This window comes from Ursus americanus, chromosome 25 (assembly GCF_024610735.1).
Source record: "Ursus americanus isolate L20-20 chromosome 25, mUrsAme1.1.p, whole genome shotgun sequence".
Lineage (NCBI taxonomy): Eukaryota > Metazoa > Chordata > Mammalia > Carnivora > Ursidae > Ursus > Ursus americanus.
In genome coordinates this window covers 38,103,867-38,124,864 of record NC_142151.1, presented here as the reverse complement: position 1 = coordinate 38,124,864, position 20,998 = coordinate 38,103,867, and the positions used below count along the sequence as shown (strand labels likewise).

Here is a 20,998-nt window from a genome sequence, read left to right as displayed (position 1 = left end):
AAAATTATATGACATATAAAGGATGGAGAAACTGTGATGTATCTTTCAAAGAAAAGATAATGAATGGAGGCTAATCTAAAGATGACTCAGATGTTGGTATTAGCAGACTGAAGCCAGCAGATAAGCACTTAATCAAGCTATTTTAACTATGCTTAATGAGGTAAAGAAAAATACACTATAATAAGTTAAAAATAGAAAGGCTCAGAAGAGAAATAAAAATTATGAAAAGAACCAAATGAAAACACACACACACACACAAAATAACTGAAAAAAAAATTTACTGGATGGTCTTAACAGCAGAGTGGTGATAACAAGAGAAAGAATCAGTAAACTTGAAAATAAATCAATAGAAATATTCCAATCTGAAAAATAGAGAAAGAATGATAGAAAAAAAAATAAACAGATATTCATGAACCTGTGTAATAATACCAAAGGTCCAAAATTTAAAAAATTGAAGTTACAGAAGGAAAATAAGGAGAGGATGAAGCAAGGAAAAAAAAAGTTTGAAAAATGTCTGAAAATGTACTCAATTTGTTGATATAATAAAAAATACAGATACAAGAAATTCAGCAAATCCCAAGGACAATAAATATGAGAAAAATAATGACTAGGCATATCACAGTCAAAGTGATAAAAACAAAAGATGAAGAGAAACCGTGAAGCAACAAGAGAAAAATGATATGTAACAAAGATGATATGGTTAATGGCGGATTTATTTATTTATTTATCTATTTATTTATGTAAGGGGGGGGATGGGCAGAAGGAGAGGGAGAAAGAGAATTCCAAGGAGACTTCCCACTGAGCGTGGAGCCTGATGCGGGGCTCAGTCTCATGACCCTGAGATCGTGACCTGAGCCAAAATCAAGAGTCAGATGCTTAATTGACCGAGCCACCCAAGTGCCCCAAATGGCTGACTTCTCATCAGAAACAATGGAAGCCAAAAGGTATTGGAACAAAACAAAGTGCTAACAATAAAAAACTCGCCAAACCTGAATTCTTTATCCAGTAAAAATACCCTCCAAGAATGAAGGCAAAATAAAAACACAGATAAAAGATAACTTGGAAAATTTATCTCCATCAAATTTTCAATACAAGAAATGCTGAAGGAAGTTTTTTAAACTGAAGAAAAATGGCACCAGATAACCTTGGATCTTCAGGAAAGAATAAAGATCATTAGAAATGCTAACTATCTGGATAAATATAAAGGGCTATTTTCCTCTTAATTTCTTTAAAGTACATAGGATAATTCAAAGCAAAAATTATAACATTTTCTTATGAAATATTTAATAGAAGTAAATATAACACATGACAATTATAGCCAAAAGGACAGTAGGGAGCAGGAAAATGGATCAATACAATTGCAAGGCTTTTACATTTTATGTGAAGTGATACACTATTAATTCAAGGTAGACTGTGAAAACCTAAAGGTATAAATAAAGTATATAATATATATATAATATTTTTAAAGAGTATATATTATACATAATATATATTATACACTATATATACATATACACACATATATATAAATATATATACATACATATACATATAAATATATATACATACATATATATAAATATATATATGCATACATATATATATATATAATAATCCCTAAAGCAACTACTTAAAGGCTTTATTTATTTATTGAGAGAGAGCGTATGCATAAGCAGGGGGAGAGGCTGAGGGAGAGGGAAGGAGAGAATCTCAAGCAGACTCCCCATTAAGGGCAGAGCCTGATGCAGGGGTCTATCTCACAACCCTGAGATCATGACCTGAGCTGAAATCAGGAGTTGGGTGCTCAACCGACTGAGCACTTTATTTCTATTTTAATTATCTATGTTTTGCTTTTATACAGCCTCAAATCCTTTTTAAAGTATGTGTAATATAAACAACAAAGACAAAATTGAAATATTCTAGTAGCTAGAAAGAAAAACAATAATTAAATTAGGAAACATCCTCATAGGAATATTGCGGTAATTTAATTCCTGTCAATCAAATGGCAATAACACAAGTTTTATGACATAATAGTAACAGAAAAATAAAATTATGAACACTTGAATTGTAACTATGTGCTATGTGTACTATATGGAGAAATACTGAAAGAAAACATGCATAAACAAAAAAATATTTCATTAGTGAGATGGTGATCATTGATCATTCCTGCTCTGTATTCCAGAGTTGCTTCACTATTGAATGTTCATCACAATTGTTAGAAGGAACATTCCAATGAGGCAGATTTTGAAGATGTTTCTTGGATGTCAAAGCTTAATCGAAGTGAAGACTGCATTTAAAAGTTTTTATTGTTGGGGTACCTGGGTGGCTTAGTTGGTTAAGTGTCTGCCTTTGGCTCAGGTCATGATCTCAGGGTCCTAGGATTGAGTCCTGCATAGGGCTCCCTGCTCAGTGGGGAGTCTGCTCCTTCCCCCCATCTTGTGCATGCGTGCTCTCTCTCTCTCTCTCTCAATAAAATCTTTTAAAAAAATAAGTTTTTATTGTTATAGAAAACATAAAGACTAAATTACTTTGAAACCAAATTCACCTAAGAAAATGTTTAATTTGGGAAATAGCAAATTATTGCTTGTCTACATATTAATAGATTCTTCTGAGAATGGCTTTATCTCACAGATTTGTTATATTATTTTAAAAATAAATCTATAAAAGAAAGCAAAAATCAGTGGAACTCATATAGTAAATTCAGAAGACATACAGATTGTATCCATTGCATTCTGTTGGCTTGAGAAGTGTGCAAATACCCTTGTTAAAAATAAGAAGATGTAGGGGCGCCTGGGTAGCGCAGTCGTTAAAGCGTCTGCCTTCGGCTCAGGGCGTGATCCCGGCGTACTGGGATCGAGTCCCACATCGGGCTCCTCCGCTATGAGCCTGCTTCTTCCTCTCCCACTCCCCCTGCTGTGTTCCCTCTCTCGCTGGCTGTCTCTGTCACATAAATAAATAAAATCTTTAAAAAAAAAAAATAAGAAGATGTAGGATTCTGATAAATAGTAAAATAATAATTTATGAAGCTGAGAAAATTATTGCTGTCAGCTGAAAATGAGTGTGTAAATATTTTTTATATGCCATACACCATTTTAAGAAAGAATATAGTCATTTTTGGTTTTTTTTTTTAATAATCTGTCTTCTATTGGCTCTAACTATTACAGGATAGCTCTAGGGAAATGAGACAAGAGAAGGGCCTCATTTATTAAACTGATACAAATTTTCCCATAGGTTTTTTCCTCCATATGTTTTAATAAAGGAATTTCTCAAGGGTGAGTATATATTTGTCTAATAAATCCCACTGTGTCTTTAGGATTATCAGTGTTTGAAAGAGTATTTTCTTTTTATTTCCTAAAAGAGCTTCTGAAAAATTGCCAGAATTTTTAAAGGGTGAAAACCTCACTTAATATTTTAAAAAGTTTTTAAATTAAAGTATCACTTTTTAGGACTGCTTTGAGAAGGACTGCCATCTTTTCTATAGACTATTCCTAAATTTATTAGTTGCATGACCATGGGCAAATCATTTTATAAATCTGGACATTGGATTCTTAATTTTTAATGAATTATGGGTAGAGAAGAAAAGACAGGTAAATGTTTATGTAATTTCAGGGCCAGAGGCAGTGAGTAGGAGAAGCTTTTCTAAGCATGACACAAAACTAGAAGCCATAAAAGAAAAGCCTGAAAGGTTTTATTTCCTAAAAAATAAAACCAAAATTTCTACTTGGTGAAACAAACAAAACTTCATCATAAACAGCCAGGGGAAAGTATTTGCAAGAAATATGATCATGTACTAATATTCCGTGTATATAAAGAGCTTAAAAGAATTTACAAAATAACAAGAAAAAGACAAATATTCCAATAGGAAAAAGGAGTAAAATCACAGGCAATTGCCCAAAGAAATCTTACTCTCCAATTATTTTAAAAATATGGAATAATCCAGGGGCACCTGGGTGGCTCAGTTGGTTATGCTTCAGGCTCTTGATTTCAGCCTAAGTCATGATCTCAAGGTTGTGAGATTGAGCCCCTCTTTTGGTTCCCAGCTGGGCCTGCAGCCTGCTTAAGATTCTCTCTCTCCCTCTCCTTCTGCCCCTCCTCTATCACTGGACCACTGGCATGCTCCCATGCATGCTTTCTCTCTCTTAAAAAAAAAAAAAAGAAAGAAAGAAAGAATAATCCGATGAATGCAAATTTTTACAAGTGTGATATCCCTTGTTAATTGTAAGATTGGTTATGACAAAACAACATGGAATGTTCAATGTGGTAGAATGAAAAAAATTATGTGACTGGTTTGTTTTAGGAAAAGAGCTGTCTTTATTTGGGATTGGCAGGAGAAAGCAGAATTGAATAAGTCCCTTTACTTAAAAAATGAACAGGAATTTTGGATGGGGTGGAGAGAAGAAAAAAGAAACTGAATGAAATAAAGCACCTGTGGAAATCTAGAGCTTGTGTTAGGAGAAATGGCCAAGGTTTCTTTTTATTTATTTTTATTTTATTATTTTTTTAAAAGATTTAGTTATTTTAGAGAGAGAGAGCATGCACGAGCAGCAAGAAGGACAGAAAGAGAGGGAAAGAATCTCAAGCAGACTCCCTGCTGAGCGTGGAGCCCAATGTGGAGCTCTATCGCACAACCTGACACCATGACCTGAGCCGACACCAAGATTTGGACACTCAACTGACTGAGCCACTCAGGGACCTCAGTCAAGGTTCTTTTTTAAAAAGGAGAAGTCAAATATTTGATTTTAAATTATTTCCTGTATGGTTCTTTGATGCAATATCTAACATAATCTCCTAAATTAGTAGTTCATGTCAAGTAACAGTAATGCCTTAGCTATATCTGGCAAGGCTACTAGCTGCTGTTTATAAAAGTGGACTCTAGTTGAATTAATCATAAAGGGATTTAATAGAAGGATATTGGGCAGCTCACCCAAGGACTAGGAGGGCTAGAGAATGAGGCTTGGGACTAAGCAGCTGGTAAAAACAACCAAATCATGTCCAAACCTGGTTCTTGCAGGGAAACACTTAACAGTGTGTAGAAAAAGAGGGAGAGGAAGAGTGAGAGAATTTAACTGTACTATTAGTGTCATTAGATCCCAAATGATAAACAAACTAAAGTGTTTCTAACTGATCATATGCTCTGCCGTAGCACCAAGGGAGGTTGCAAAAGTGAACTACTGTAATTCCTATAGTGAGAAATGGACTTTGACTCTTAACAAGACTCATAGAGTTCAAATTCTAGGTAAGAGAATAAATGAGAAATGATCATTACGATAATATTTGGAGAAAAACCAAGGAGAAGCAGCATGCCCCATATTTGGGCTAACACCTGGACATTGATAAAGAATAAACTGCGAAATACAGAGATGAATTAGCAAACTGAATCCAGCAACGAATAAAAAGGATTGTACACCATGACCACATGGAATTTATCCCAGAAATGCAAGGTGGTTAACACCCCCAAAAAATCAATTCATATAATATACCATATCACTAGAATAAAGAGAAAAATGGCATGATTGTCTCAACAGATTCAGAAAGAGTATTTGACAAAATCCAACACATGATAAAAACATTCAACAAACTAAGGATAGAAAGGAACTTCATCAATGTAAAGGACTTCTATGAAAACACATGGTTAACATCATACTTAATGATAAAAGACTGAATGCTCTCCCCCCTAAGATCAGGGACAAGACAAGAATGTCTGCTCTTACCACTTTTATTCAATACTGTCCTGGAGATTCTAGCAAGGGCAATTAGGCAAGAAAAGGAAATACAAGCCATCAGATTGGAAAGGAAGAAGTAAAACTATTTCTATTCACAGATGACATGATCTTGTACGCAGAAAATCCTAAGAAATCCACCAAAAAACTATTAGAACTAAAATGTTTTCAGCAAAATTTCAGGATACATGATCAATACACAAAAATCAATTTTATTTCTATACACCTGTAATGAACAAACTGAAAAATGAAATAAAACAATTTCATTTGCAACAAGCATCAAAAAGAGTAAAATAGGTATAAATTTAACCAAAAGGAAAAAAAGAAGAAAGCAAAACCTATACTCTGGAAACTACAAAAACATTGTTGAAAAAAATTAAAGAAGACCTACATAAATGGAAAGGCATCTCATGTGCTGGACTGGAAAATTTAATACTGCTAAGATGGCAATAATCCCCAAACTGATCTACAGATTCAACCTGATCACTATCAAAATCCTTTTTTGCAGAAATTGACAAGCTGATCCTAAAATTCATAAGAAAATTCAAGAGACCCAGAATACCAAAACAGTCTTGAAAAAAGAAGAACAAAGTGGATGGACCCATATTTTCCAATTTCAAAACTGACTACAAAGCCATTTGTAATCAAGACAAAAGATCAACTGGCAAGGACAGACATAAAGATCAATGGAACAGAATTGAGAAGTCCAGAAGTAAACCTTCACAGTCAATGCCATGACATTTTAATGAAGAAAGGACGTCTTTTCAGCAAATGATGTTGGGACAACTGGATATCCACATGCAAAAGACTGAAGTTGCACATACACAAAATTTATGCATATACACATACAAAAATTAATGGATTAAAGGCCTAAATGGTATGAGCTTAAGCAATTACACCCTTACAGGAAAATATAGACATATATCTTGATGATGTTGGAATGGGCAACTGTTTATTAGATATGACACCAAATCACAAGCAACAACAAAAATAGATCAACTGGACATAATCAAAATTTAAAAATTTGTTCTTCAAAGAACACCATCAAGAAAGTGAAGATAATCCATAGACTGGGAAAAATACTTACAAAGCAAATATATGATAAAAGACTTGTATTTAGAATATATAAAGAATTTACAGCTCAATAATAAAAAGAAAAATAGCCCAATTAAAAATGGGCAAATGAGATGTGCCTGGGTGGCTCAGTCAATTAAGTGTCCAACTCTTGATCTCAGCTCAGGTCTCAATTTCAGTGTCCTGAGTCCAAGCCCTGCATTGGGCTCCATGCTGGGTGTGGAGCCTACTTTAAAAAAATGGGTAAATGATTTGAATGGACACTTCTCCAAGGATATAGACAAATTAACACGTGAAAAGATGTCCAACATCATTAGCTATCAGGGAAAGGCAAATTAAAATCACGATGAGATACAAACTCATACACAATGGAATGGCTGTAATCAAAACACAGAAAGTTACAGTTTTGGCTATTCATAATAGCCAAAAAGTGGATACAACAAAAATTCCCATCAGTTGATGAATAGATAAATAAAATGTGGTATATCCATATGACAGAATATTATTCAACAAAATAAACAATAAAAAAAGAAGTACTATTACATGCTTGAACATGAATGAACCTTGAAAACATTATGCTAAGTGAAAGCCAGTCAGAAAAGCCCACATATTTTATGATTCCATTTCAGAATAGGCAAGTCCATAGAGACATAAAGTGTATTAGTGGTTGCCTAGGGCTAGAAGATTGGAGCTGGGGAATAAGGAGTACTGCTAGTAGCTATCGGATTTGGGGAAGGGGTGATGAAAACAATTTTCTTAAAACATTGATTTTGAGGAGAGCACCTGGGTGGCTCAATTGGTTGAGTGATCAACTCTTGATTTCGGCTTGGGTCATGATCTCAGGGTCCTGGGATTAAGCCCCACACTGGGCTCCATCCTCAGTGCAGAGTCTGCTTGGGATTCTCTCTGCCTCTCCCTCTGCCCTTCCCTACCCCCCCACCTGCTCCCTACTCTCTTCCATCGAGCATGTGCTCTCTCTCTAAAATAAATAAATATAATCTTTAAAAGAGAAAAACATTGAGTGAAAGGATGCTTTCACAACACTGAATATACCAAAAACCAGTGTATTGTGCACTTTAAATGGGCGAATTGTATGGTGTGGGAAATGTATCTCAAAATAGCTGTTACTAAAAACAAAACAAAACAAACAAAACACAGAAGAGAAAGAGAAATTAGTTAAGTCAGAAATTAAAACCAGAAGGGACTAGGAATAAAGTAAATTCCTGGAACTTTCAGAATCATGAGGAAGACTCTAGATTTATCCTAGAGCATAAAATGAGTTTTAAGAAAATTTTATCTAGCTTTTATGGGAAGAGCAATAGGATAGATGCCAGGATCACATTCCTGTTGGTGAGCAGTGTATGAGGGAACTGGCACTCTCGTGCCCTGTTGGTGTATGGGCAAATTGGTGTAATGTGTTAAAATTTTAAACATGCATACCCTCTAATATAGCAAACCTACTCTAAAAGATGAATGCATATAGATGTTCATTACAGCATGCTTTGTAATATTGAAAATTAGAAATACTCTATGTCCATCTATAAGCAATGCTTCTCAATCCTAGCCAACCCAGTCCCCTTTTTGTAATAAATATTTTGTTAACATTTCCTTTACAGTCCTGAAATGGAAGTCACAGACACCTAAAACAAAATATACCTAATTGTAATATTAAAGAGAAATAAAAGGAAAGCAATTTGTAACAAAATAATATGTACTTCAATATGTAAATACTCTAGACACAAAACATACTCTAGAGGGCAGTACCATCCAGTTAAGAACTCATTACCTATAGCATGCTGGTTAAATAATTCATGATATAGCCAAACAAAGGAATGATGTATATCTAGATTCACGGATGTATTATTGAATCAAAAAGCAGGTTGAAAAACAACAATCACATAGATAGTTTTATTTATGTAAATATATGGAGAAAAAGGTCTAAAGAGATGCTCACTAGGATGGTGATGACAAGAATTATCTCTAATGATGAGATTCATCATTATTTGATGATGATCCTTGTATATTTGAACTTTATTGTCTCTATATAAATTTTAAAGTTTATGGCAAGTCCCAGTGGGACAATCACAACACAGATCCCTTGGGTTCTGGAGTGAGGTCATGTCATCTGCAATGGAGTCTTAAATATCTTTTGTTGAATAGTTCCTGGCCTTTTCCAGGCAGATACCAAGAATGGTGTTGGGGCTAGTCACAGTACATGAATAGCCAAGGCCATCTCCTGTGTTGTCAGGTGAGTATCATCGCTAAGTAGTACTGCCAGGCAGGTAGTTGGTGGTCATGCACTGTGAGGGCATCCATGTTTCTGGCAATTTCTACAGAAACAAGTTGCAGTACACAAATGCATGAACACCAACTCATCCTGTAAGCCTTACCACTTCCAGTCCGCTGTTATTCTGGGCCCTTAGCTACATTTTTTGGCAGAATGGTACAAGACATTTTGCTGCTCAAGACCAAGTAAGACCCAGCCACTTTGGACCGCCTCATGGTATTTGATGGGATCCCACTCCTGCTCCTGTCACACCCACCTCATGAGAAGAAAAAGTGAATGGTGGTTTTTGTTGCCCTCAAGTTGTGCATCTGAAGGCCACTTGGAAGTTTGTATACCTGGGGCACCTGGCTTGCAAGGTTCCCTGGAAGTAAAGGCCATGATGGCCACCCTAGAGAAGAAGAGAAAGGAGAAGGCCAAGTTCCATTATAGGAAGAAGTGGTAGCTCATGAGGCAGAAGAAACAGACCAAGAAGAATGTGGAGAAGACAACGGATAAGCACAAAGAGGTCCTCAACACCCATGGACTCCTTGTTTGGGTCCGATAAAGACTTTATTTCTCATGCTTGGCCTGGTTTCCCATCTTCCATTGGTACCCTGGGATGTGGGGGACCTAAATGTGGCAGTCCCAATGTCCAAGTGCCACAGGCACCCACTTAAGAGTGGCTCTGAAAGTGAGGGGAATACCTCTAAGTGAGCAGAGATTTGACTTGTGCATCTGGTAGTTTACTTTGAGTGGAAAGTTATGGGCACTGGCAAAAGGCTTATTTGCTTTGTCAGAGTCTGGAGGGAGAAAGACAGGAGATAAAGAGGTCTAGGAAAGAGGCATGAGGTTGAATCTACAAAAGTGGATATGAAATGTGATCTTTGTTTCACCTGTTAATGCCCAACAGAGAGCATCCATCACAGAAGAGGCACCAAACAACTACAAGAAATGATAACTTGTCACCCAGACAACAGTCTCTGCCACTGGCTACACCAACGTTGGGCCAACAAGCACATGGTAAGAATTGGGACAGGAATGGAGATTATACATAGGCCCAGTAGCATGGATGCCCACTTACAAGGCTACTATCTACTGCCACTGTCAAATATTCAACGTACCGGCAGCAGAGACCAATGGTTGGCCCACAATATGGCACCATCCCTTTAGAAGACCTACCAGTTACTTGGTGGCAAGTACTTCATACCCTGGAAGTAGTATCAGTCTATCTTGAGTGGAATATAAATACATTCCGAGTTAGACCTCCTGCCTGTAGGGTCTTAACCAGTACCACTGAGGATTTAAAGTGTTTGGTCCAACAACCAGGGATTTAATATAGCAGTGGGCACATGACCATGGGATCCTCTTGTCTTTTCATAAACTACACCACCTAGACAAACTGCTAGACTGATAAAGCATTGGAATGATTTGTTGAAGATTCATTCTAGGTGATAGCTTGCAAAGGATACCTTGTGAGGAGGACATCATCTTCCAGGACTCAAGGTAAACTCTAAACTGATATTCATTATATAGTACGAGGTCCCCAACAGGGAGAATACATGGTGGTCCAGTAGCTAAAGGGTAGAAGTAGGAGTATTTCTGTATACTGATTAACAGTGATCCACTTGGGGGATTCTTAACCTTTTTTCCCCCAGAGGTTAGAGGTTTTGGCTACCTCAGGAAGAGTCCCATTAAACCCCAGCTACTGCCAGCTAAAGTTCCAGGTCACTTTAGGGTCTTTGTTCCCAGAAATCAGCAGGAGAGTATAACTGACCCCGATCTTCAGTAGGACAGCTGTTATACAATACAGACAGTAAAGAATATGTTTGATACTCAAGTAATCCATTTGGATGTCTTGATTTCCTCTTGATCAATTTAGATGGTACATGGACAAGTACAACAGCCACAACTTGAGAAGGACCTGGTGATAAAGGGCTAAGTCTCCTCAGGAAAGAGGTCTAGGTTACTGCACTACATAAGCTACTTTGACAAGCAGAGGGTGAGGGAAACCTAGAATGGGTAGCAGAGGAAGGAGATGATCAGCTTCAATTATGGTCCCAAAAAGCAGCTTTGAGGGCTGTAGTTAATCCCACCAACCCTCTTCTTGTAAATTTCTCCAGGAAGAGACCCAACAGAACTTTGGAAGAGCTGCTTCTAGAACTTATTATATGTAAAGGTCATAGATATGTAAATGGTTGTAGATATTATACGCAAATGGTCAAGATAATGTGGTATACTGCAGAGCTCTCCCCATCTAGGACCAAAGTCATTCCACCAACTGCTAAAAGTGTTGGAGGCTTTCAGCTTCAGCTTTCAACTGAATCCTACTCCAGAACTTACTTTTGGCTCAAGAGGGCCTCCTTACTTCTCTGGGTTCAGCCAAAATGATTGGTCATTGAGGTAGCATAAAGTCTTCAGACCTTTCTGTAGAAAAGGCTGTCTTTGCTGGACTGTATCATAGTTTAACTTCTTCCTCTGTCCAATCTTACTTCCTTTACTCATTCCAGAGGTGGATTCCAAGAGCAATCTCCAATGAAACTTCTGCACCTGAACCCCCATGTCAAAGTATATTTACTGGGGGATTTCAATCTGTGATAGATTCCCTTCCCTGTGTACCTTACAACCGTTAAGACCTTTTGTATTGAAAGTTTTTTAAAAACTGAAAGTTGCTTAAATAAGAAAGGAGATTTATTGGCTCACATAACTGGTCAGGTATCAAGACTGATCTGATTCAGTGGCTTAATAATGTCAAGGACCCAGTTTTGCTCCATTTCTCTGCTCTGCCTTAGAGAGAATCAGCATTATTCTAAAGCCAGGTTTGTTCACAATGACTGTAGCTGCAGTAATTCCAGGGTTTATATTCTCAATGCTCACCCTCCAAATGGAAAGAGAGCAGGCTTTTAGCAGCTTTATTTAAAGAATACGGAAAAGTCTCAGAGTCACTAGCAATTCAAGGTTCACAGGCACAAATTGGTCAAAGTCTGGGTTTCCTAAACCACTCACTGTGGCAAGAGGTATGGGATTACCTTGAGAGCTTTAAAATAATCAGAGTTCATTCCTGGAATTGTTGGTACGTTTTAATCTTTGTCTTCTAATGGATGCTACACAACGGGAAGTTATGAAAGGGATGTTGTGGAGACAAACCATATTCATTTGCTAGGGCTGCCATAACAAAGTGCCACAGACTGGGCGCTTAAATAAGAGAAATCTATTTCCTCACAGTTCTGGAGGCTAGAAGTCTGAGATTAAGAGGTTGGCAGCGTTATTTCTTCCGAGGCCTTTCTCCTCGGCTTGTAGATGGCCATCTTCCCCTGCCTTTGCCTGGTTTTCCCTCTGTGTGCACACATGTCTATGTCGTAACCTCCTCTTGTTATAAGGATACCAGTCATATTGGATTAGGGCCTACCCTAAAGACCTTACTTTAAGAACCTCTTTAAAGACCTTGTCTTCAATACAATTACATTCTGAGGTGCTGGGGATTAGGATTTAAACACATGAACTTTTGCTGGGACACAATTCAGCCCGTAACACAAACTCAACATTAGCATCAATTACATCAATTACGTATCAAAATATGTTCATCTGGTAGACTGTTGCAATAAATTGTAAACTCTTTACGGGCAAGAACAATATCTTATTTATACCACTAGTGCCCAGCACAGAGCCTGGTACACAATAGGCAGTCAATACAAGACAACAACTGCTTGCTGAGAACTATAAAGAGTTCATTACACTTGGTCGGTATGAGGTCACTGGTGATTTTTTTCCAGGAGCAGTTTCAGTGGAGTGGCGATGACATAAGCCTAATTGTTGTGGGTTTAAGAGTGAATGGACAGGTTCGACAATATAAAACTTAAATCCCTTTTATGACAAAAGCCACCATGAGCAAAGTCAAAAGATGATTATGAAGAAAATAGTATCTACATATATGGAACACCAAGAGTTAAGAGCTCTAACATAAAAAAGATCCTATAAAAACATCAGAAAAAGATGAAGACAAACAACTTAATATAAAAACATAAAAAGGCTATGCACAACCTCAAAATATATGACAAGTTCAGCCCTATTAGTAGTCAGGGAAACACTAATTAAAATAATAGTGAGATAGCATTTAATTCACATTACACCAACAAAGATGTAAGATTCATGCTTCAGTCCTGGTAAGAGATACAGAAATAGACATTCTTCTACCTTTTGATTGGAAAGTAAACTGCAATAATTCTAGAGGTAATCTGGCAGTGTCTCACTCAAGACATCTTTGGTCACAAGTAACAGAAAACCCAACTCATCCCTCCACCCCTGCCAAAAGTTATTTAAAGAGTCACATAACTGAAAATCTAGACATATCTAGATGGAATCTACTTAAATGTTATCATTAGAATCTGGTTTCTTTCCAAGTCTTAGTTCTGTGTTCCTCTGAGTGGAAGTCATTTTCTGTAACGGTCTCTCTTCATGAAGAGCGCTTACATTCTTACAGCAACAAGTCTAGCAGAGAAAAGTCCTTGATCTAATTCTTATTGTCCTGAATTGAGTCATGTACCCATCCCTGAACTATAGAATATTATACCTCTATGATATTGTACTATCATTGACCAAATGTAGGAGGAGTCAATACCATTTGTAACTCCACAGTTTAATAGAGGAGTACTAATTCATCTAAGGAAAATGAGGTGCTGTTACCAGAAAAAGAGAGAATGGATGCTGGGTGTCAAAACAAACAAGACCAAAAAAAAAAAAAAATCCATATATATCCTCTCCAGGCAGTATCTATCAAATTGTGCACATATCTTTTGTCTCAATAATCTCACTTTAAGGATTTGAGTCTATAAAAAGAAACTGCACAATTTAAAAAAGATACATGTATAAGGATACTCATTCCAGCAATGTTTATAATGGCACAAAATCTGGACAAATCTATAGTATTAATAAAGGAACAGCTTAAAAATTATGGTACATTAATAGCATATCATGCAGCTAGTTAAAAGAATCAGCTAGATAAGAGTATCTATTATAAACTTCAGTAAGAAAAAGTTGCAGAAAAATACATATGGTGTAATTCATAATTTGTAAAAATCAAAATTTCTATTCATATGTGTTTCTATAACCATTGGAAAAATTATGGAGAGAAACATTAACCTTTTAACCTTGATTTTATCTAGGATTGGGATGGGGAGAGGAAAAGTATCTTTTTCTTATTTGTTTCTGAAATATACTTAGTTAAATTTCTGTGTTGTCTGAATTGTTAAAATGAATGTTTATTACCTTTTAAACAAGTGAGTAGAAAGTGAAATGAGGAAGTAGTCTTAGATATAAACTATTTTTAGATTTGGAGAGAAGAAAGATAAATCAATCTCCAGTAAAGCAGAGATTGAAAATATTGAAGACAAATTAACCCATAGCGTGGGCCCTGAGGAGATGGAGAGGATCCATTTCAGAGTAGAGTCTCAAAAGAACCAGGGCTGTGATGGCTTCACTGTTCCCCCAGGGAAATGCAAATAAACAGCATAGTTCATAAAAATTTAGTTCTTTAGTGTTGAAAGTGCATTTTTCAAAGGAATTGAGGGTGATAAGAGAGGGAGGACTTCAAAAATGTACACCATTATTTGTCAAGATTAAAAAGTTAGCAGACCTATCTATGTCAGTTCTTAAACTGTTAGAAATGCTAACGGTCTGTAAATCCTAAAGTCTGGCATAAACAGATCTACAGCACAAGTAGAAAGCTAAATAAGCATTAAGCAAGAGAAGAGCTGGCACTTCCTCTGTGGTAGAGGAAAACAAGTGTGTGTGGATATAGACAGTTATAGACAGACTTGGCAGGTATAGAGAAAGAAGGCAAGAAAGTTAAAGACTATGGTGAGATCTTTTGCAAGGTTAGGTTAGAAGGCTCTGCAGGAGTAATTGTGAGGTTGAGACTTGAGGGGAGTGGTAAAAAATGGTAAGAGGTGCTCTGGGGGATGGGAGATCAACCTGAGAGAAACTCTGGTTTTTAATACGGAATAATACCTGACTACATTTTGTTCAGATTTGCTCTTCTACGAAATTGCCCTTGGTCTTTTTTTTTTTTTTTTAAAGATCTTATTTATTTGACACAGAGACAGCCAGCAAGAGAGGGAACACAAGCAGGGGGAGTGGGAGAGGAAGAAGCAGGCTCCCAGCAGAGGAGCCTGATGCGGGGCTCGATCCCAGAACGCTAGGATCACGCCCTGAGCGGAAGGCAGACGCTTAACAACTTCGCTACCCAGGCGCCCCTGTCCTTGGTCCTTTTTGTAGTCTCTCCCTCATTTGACATGCCCTTTCCCAACCAGCGTTTTTGTTTTTATTCCTTTTATGACACTTATATTCTTCCTTAGTTTGTTTTTGTACTTATCTGTATCCACTAAACTGTCTCTGAGACACTGTTCATTCATCTATAATCACCTCACACAACCTCCCAGATAGTAGGCACCAACTTATTGGTGCTGAACTAAATTTAATTCCACATAGAAAATGATTAGGTAATAATCAGTATCATCTTGATTAAAATTCTTCCCAGTTGTGAAAACAAGAGATAAACCATTGTTTTGTTTTGTTAATTCCTATAAACTAACTTTTCCCTATGGCATGTATTTTCATTCCTTACAAAGATGCTATATATTTGGTCATATTTTGCTTGTAAGAGTCTTAAACTGTACACTCTTGGAATTCATACACTCCTGTTATAAAAATGCCACAGAGATCTTTAAAATAAAATTTTCCACTGTAATGGATATGAAACCTGAGGACCAGAAAAATTAGGCAATTTGTTCAAAACTGCAAGGGTATCATGTGAGAGTCCATATGAGAGTCATATTTCCAACTTAATTCAGTGTCTTTACACAGTGATTCTACCTTTTAATTTCAACTTTATTTTGTATTCAACTTACAGTAGTTAAATTCATAATAGCAGTTATCTCTGGTAAAGCTCTCTCAAAATCAATACACTGATTACCCTTCTTTTTTTTTTTTTTTTTTTTTTTAAAGATGCCAATATGGGTTTCTGTTGCTGTGTGACATGTTTGATATTTTCAGTGCTGGGTGAAGTACAATAAGCCAATTCGGTATTCAGTTGAAGGTTGTTTTATGATGCGTATCATTTGTGTTATTTATGGTTATAATCAAATCTTAAATGTTGACAGTGATGGTTATATATCAATCTTTACTCCTGCATTTTATAGTTCATCATTTATTTAAAACTCTGTATCTCTTCATTATATTGTAAATAAAAAATATTGAAACCACAGAGAAAATAACAAATCCTCACATGCAAACATAACTAGGAAGATGCTGCAGGTACAGAAATACACAGTCTTTTCCCTGGGGAGGCAAGAGATGGCCTATTACAAACCACCACCCTCTTTTCTATTTGCATATGAAAGTAGAAACCACTAGTACATTAGCATTAAAAGCATTTTTCTCTTAAAACACGCTCACATAATACCTAGGGAGTCCAACTGTAAAAAAGTGCAAAATTAATTATTTGCCAGAAAAGAAATATATCCTAAAACTCATATTGTTCAGTATAGAGGTTCCTCAAAAAATTAAAAATAGAATTATCCTATGATCCAGTAATCACACTACTTGGGTATTCACCCCAAAAATATAAAAACACTAATTCAAAGGGATACATGCACCCCTATGTTTATTGCAGCACTATTTACAATAGTCAAACTATGGAAGCAACCCAAGTGTCCATCAACAGATAAATGGATCAAGAAAACATGGTCCATACATACAATGGAATATTATTTAGCCATAAAAAGAATGAAATTTTGCCATTTGCAACAAGAATAGAGCTGGAGAGTATAAAACTAATTGCAATAAATCAGAGAAAGACAAATAACATATGATCTCACTCATATGTGGCATTTAAGAAAACAAAAGAGCAAAGAGAAAATAAAAGAGACAAACCAAGAAACAGACTCTTAACTACAGAGAACTGATTGTTACCAAAGGGGAGGTGGGTTGGGATTAAAGAGTACATTTATCATGATGAAAACAAAACAAAATAAAATGATAAAACAAAGGGGAAATGCCCCAGGGGGAAAAAGGATTTATATTGTTTAGTTTTGCTGAAATGGTATACTGTTATTGCCTTTTTAAACAATTATAGTTTTCTATTGGCAGATATTATCACTTGACCTTTAATTAAATTTTAATAAGGAATACTTTCTTAACAAATAAATAAATAGGTTTTCATGTAAAATATCCACAGAAGAATGTTTCCCTATTAGTCTCCACCTGAAGTTACACTCCTGGAGGTCGCATTCTTTAGGGTGAAGATGTGTATGTATACGTGACAAAGCTACACCCTTATTCTGTTGGATGGCTCATCAACGTGCTTGTTGACCTGGTTATTTTATGGAATTCTGTTTGCTCTGATAGTGACAGGGAAAGGCCGTTCATAAAAATTTTGTTCTTCCATCAGAAAAAACCATTTTAACTCCTCTAGATCATTATTCCTTCCAATTTTCCAAACACATAAAAGCCCATCTAAATCCCCAAACCTCCTATCAAAAACTGTACATTGTAAAACTCCAAAGACTTTGAAATCGGGACACGGCTGCCATTCATATATTCCTCCAGCAATTACGGACCAAGTTCTCACTGAGTGACAGGCACTGTGCCAGGAGCCGTTGTCATGAAAGTGGGGAGACACTGTCCCAGAGCTCACAGAGTGAGGCAGACACGGAGCCGACCAAACAGGACGCACGGGATGAGCCATAGAAGCGACCGCACAGTACGGAGACCAGGGAACATGGCAACCAGCCTAGCCTGGGCGAGGGCGGCAGAGAGGTGGCCCGCCGGCGGGGCATCGAGGAGGTGGGGAGGAAAGTCATTCCGGACCAGGCTTAGCGTGGTTAGGGGAGCGCAGCGCGCACAGAAAGGGGATGGGGCAGACGGCAGGAAAAGATGTGAGCGGCCAGGCGGGCTGAGACTGAGACCTGCGTAAGTCGCGGCGGCGGGGCGGCCCGCGGCCAGAGCTTCCTCCCGCGGGAGCTGTTAGCAGCACCCCGGGGTGCGCGGGGGGCTGGAAGGACCACCTGGAAGAAGAGGGGGTGGACGCCGGCGCGGGAAGAGCAGTCAGGAGCGAGCAGAAATTGTCCGGAAGAGAAACTGAGGTTGAAGAGTCAGTGACACTGAAAAAACAGGCTGTGACGGTGTTTCTGAGGTAAAACCAAAGATCTAACGACCCGACGGGGAATAAACAAGGCACACATGTTCCACATCGCAGGTCCCAACAAATTATCGAGTAATCACGCCGCTGCCTGACCAGAGTGGAAGTCCTCTAAGTTAATTATAATCGAGTTTAACTTTTTAATTTTGTGGGAATTAAGACACGGGGAAATGCGTAGGCTCGATGTGCCACAGGGAAAACCTCTCCCCCAGGCATTTTTTAAATGCTGCCAGGAGGAAAGAAAGACGTGGGCTTCCAAGTTAAGGACACTTCAACCTCCCCGTAGGGTGTACTTCAGGTGGGCAGTGGTGCTGGGTGAAAACTCAATCCACCGCCAAACAGCTTAAGAACACTCTTCGATATCGGATTACCATAAAGACGGGGTAGCAAATGCCACGCAAACCACCTCACGTCCAGGTGCCCAAGGGCCTCCTTCATTGTCCACCGCGGCTAAGTCCTCTCCGCCGCCAGAGCAGCGCCAACTCGAGCGCCTCACACAAGGCGCCTGCGCAAAATCCGCCGGGTGGGAGGATGACAGCGCGCGGAAGACGTTTCCCAGAAGCCCGCGCCACTCGCCGCCTTTCTCCCTCCCGCTCACAGGCCGCGTAACGTCACTCCGCCCGCCACGTTCCTAGGTCTCTAAGGCTGGTTTGCCAGCGCCTCCCAGTGGTCCGGTTGAGCGTTGCAGCGGTGCGCGCCGGGCCCAACAAGCGAGTAGATAGAGTGCGGCGCGTTCTGCCGCCGCCGCCGCCGCCGCCGCCGTCATCGTCACCGTAGCGCGCCGACATGTGGCGGCGCGGCTGAGCGGAGCGGAGGGGGAGAAAGGGGAGGGCACGCGCGGGGAGGGGAGGGAGGAGGCCAGACAAGGCGGGGGGGAGGGGGAGCAGCGGTGGCGCAAGTCGCGCGGAGCAGCGCAGCCCGGGTCAGCTCTCTGCTCAGCCGCCACCTCCCGACCCGGCGGGTAGAGCCGGCGCCTCAGCGACCCCCGGAACAACTCAAAGCGGACTAAGGAGTCCATGTTGGGGAACTTGGCGTCGTGACGGGGACCTAGGGACCTGCAGTGGGGCCGCCGCCGGAGCAAGCGCCTCGACCTCGGCCTGAGGTAAACACGGGCCGACCCGGGGGGCGATGGGCTCCGGCACTTCTCGGAGCGAAGAGGGGGCTGTTACGGGTTGGCGCGGAGCGGAGGAGCGGGTCCGGGGCGACGGGAGGGCGGACAAAGTTTCGGAATCGCGCGCGGCCCAGACGGCGTCCTGCGCTTGGAGGAAAGTTGGAGCTGCCTCTCGAGGCGGGGGAAGCTGCGGCGGGGAGGGCCCCTCTTCCTTCTCGTTACGCCGCGAGGGAGGCCCCGCTCCAGCCGCCGCCGCTTCACTGTCGGCACCCCGTCCCATTTCCTCCTTGTGGCCTACCCGGCTCCCGCCGCTTCTGCCGGCGGAGCCTGTCCCCGCCTGGGTGCGGGGTCCGGTTGGGGGGGGGGCGGTGAGGCAAGAGGCTCCACGACCGAGTCGGCGCACATACACCCCCTCCCTGCAGTGGAAACGTGTCTTGCTGGGCTTCCGGGCGCTCCCCGACCCCCGAGTTCCCTTTACTTAGAAGACTTTGCTTTTGTCAGTAGTGTCCAAGCCCGCTTGTGAAACCAAACTTTACTACTCCGTGACCTCTCAGTGCGCGAATAGGGAAGAGCCGGCGCTGCTAGGCATCAGCGTTTACCCCCTGTCCTGAATTTCAAACTCTTTTCCCACCCCCAATTTTTAAACGCGTTTCCTGGGCTGACAACAAAAGGGCCGGATCTAAACTTAGCTTAATGAGTCGCCCTTCCTCACACCTAGGAATTTGGAACTATTAAAGATACTTCTTAGAGATTGCTGGCCGTCTTGCTACCCACACATATTTTGAAAAATTGTTTTAAAAGTAAGTGCCTGGTTTAAGTAGTTGATTAAAATACTCACAGATTCAAATGCTGGATTGTAAAATACCCCCAACGTATTTCTATAGAGGATTTCATACAGCGTCTACGAGTTGAGCGATTATCATTAATTTTGGGTTGCTTCTAACTAACATCTTTATCATTCTATCAGTGAACTAAGATATTTAAGCAAAACTGATCAAAAAGTTTTTAATGTTTGGCTAATGGACGCTGATGTTAAATTTTCCCAGTTTCGAAATTTTCACTGAATTTAGGAAAAAGGTTATTAGTAGATGCCTTTTTCATTTTAAAAGTTAATTCAAGCAATTGACTGCTTACCTCAGTAGAATATTGAAGGCAAAACATTCTTAAATAACTGGTAGTTTTTGTATTTTATTGGTAATTGTATTAAAATTTTGATCAGAAGTCTCTTTCTAGACCATTGCTTTCTCTTTCCTGTTTCTTTGGCAGTTGGCTTAATCGTCTCACTTTTCTGCTGTTGGTTAAGAGCTGCAGTAAAAAGTTCGTAGGATTTTTATTTTTGTTGGTTTAATTTGTTGGGCAGATGAATTTTGAAATTCTTTGGATTTCTTTTGTTTTATACTCTCAAAGATAATCTGAATATGCTTTATTGTGTTTATGCAATATGAGTTTTTAAAATTAGTTATTCTTACTGTAGCCGCACTTTCTTATTACAATATTTTTTGGTGCTTGAAAGTATATTAGTAATAATTCAGTTTTACATTCAGATGGTGAACTTTTTGCCTGAGAATTTGAGTACATTAAAAAAAAAGATTTTGAGTACATTTTAAGATTTTGGTAGCATAAGATTTGGATGT

The 20,998-nt window shown here is 39.1% G+C and overlaps 1 protein-coding gene, 1 long non-coding RNA gene and 1 pseudogene across 6 annotated transcripts in view; 2 read left to right on the top strand and 1 right to left on the bottom strand.

The window, feature by feature from the left end:
- Nucleotides 1–18,947, bottom strand: part of LOC148107809 (uncharacterized) — a 28,869-nt gene extending 9,922 nt beyond the window's left edge. Inside the window, exon 1 of the long non-coding RNA XR_015721674.1 lies at nt 18,625–18,947. This is a non-coding gene — a long non-coding RNA (uncharacterized LOC148107809). The remainder of the gene's footprint in view (nt 1–18,624) is intronic.
- Nucleotides 9,010–9,625, top strand: LOC123794589 (large ribosomal subunit protein uL13 pseudogene; annotated as a pseudogene).
- Nucleotides 18,948–19,215: 268 nt separating the features above from the next.
- The window catches only part of SCAF11 (SR-related CTD associated factor 11), a 68,157-nt gene continuing 66,374 nt past the window's right edge, over nt 19,216–20,998 (top strand). For 2 of the 5 annotated variants that reach the window (XM_087855793.1, XM_045801222.2), the window contains exon 1: nt 19,216–19,355. The gene's annotated coding sequence lies outside the window, so the exon portion shown is untranslated. The remainder of the gene's footprint in view (nt 19,356–20,998) is intronic. The other 3 variants (XM_045801224.2, XM_045801221.2, XM_045801223.2) reach the window with 2 other exon arrangements.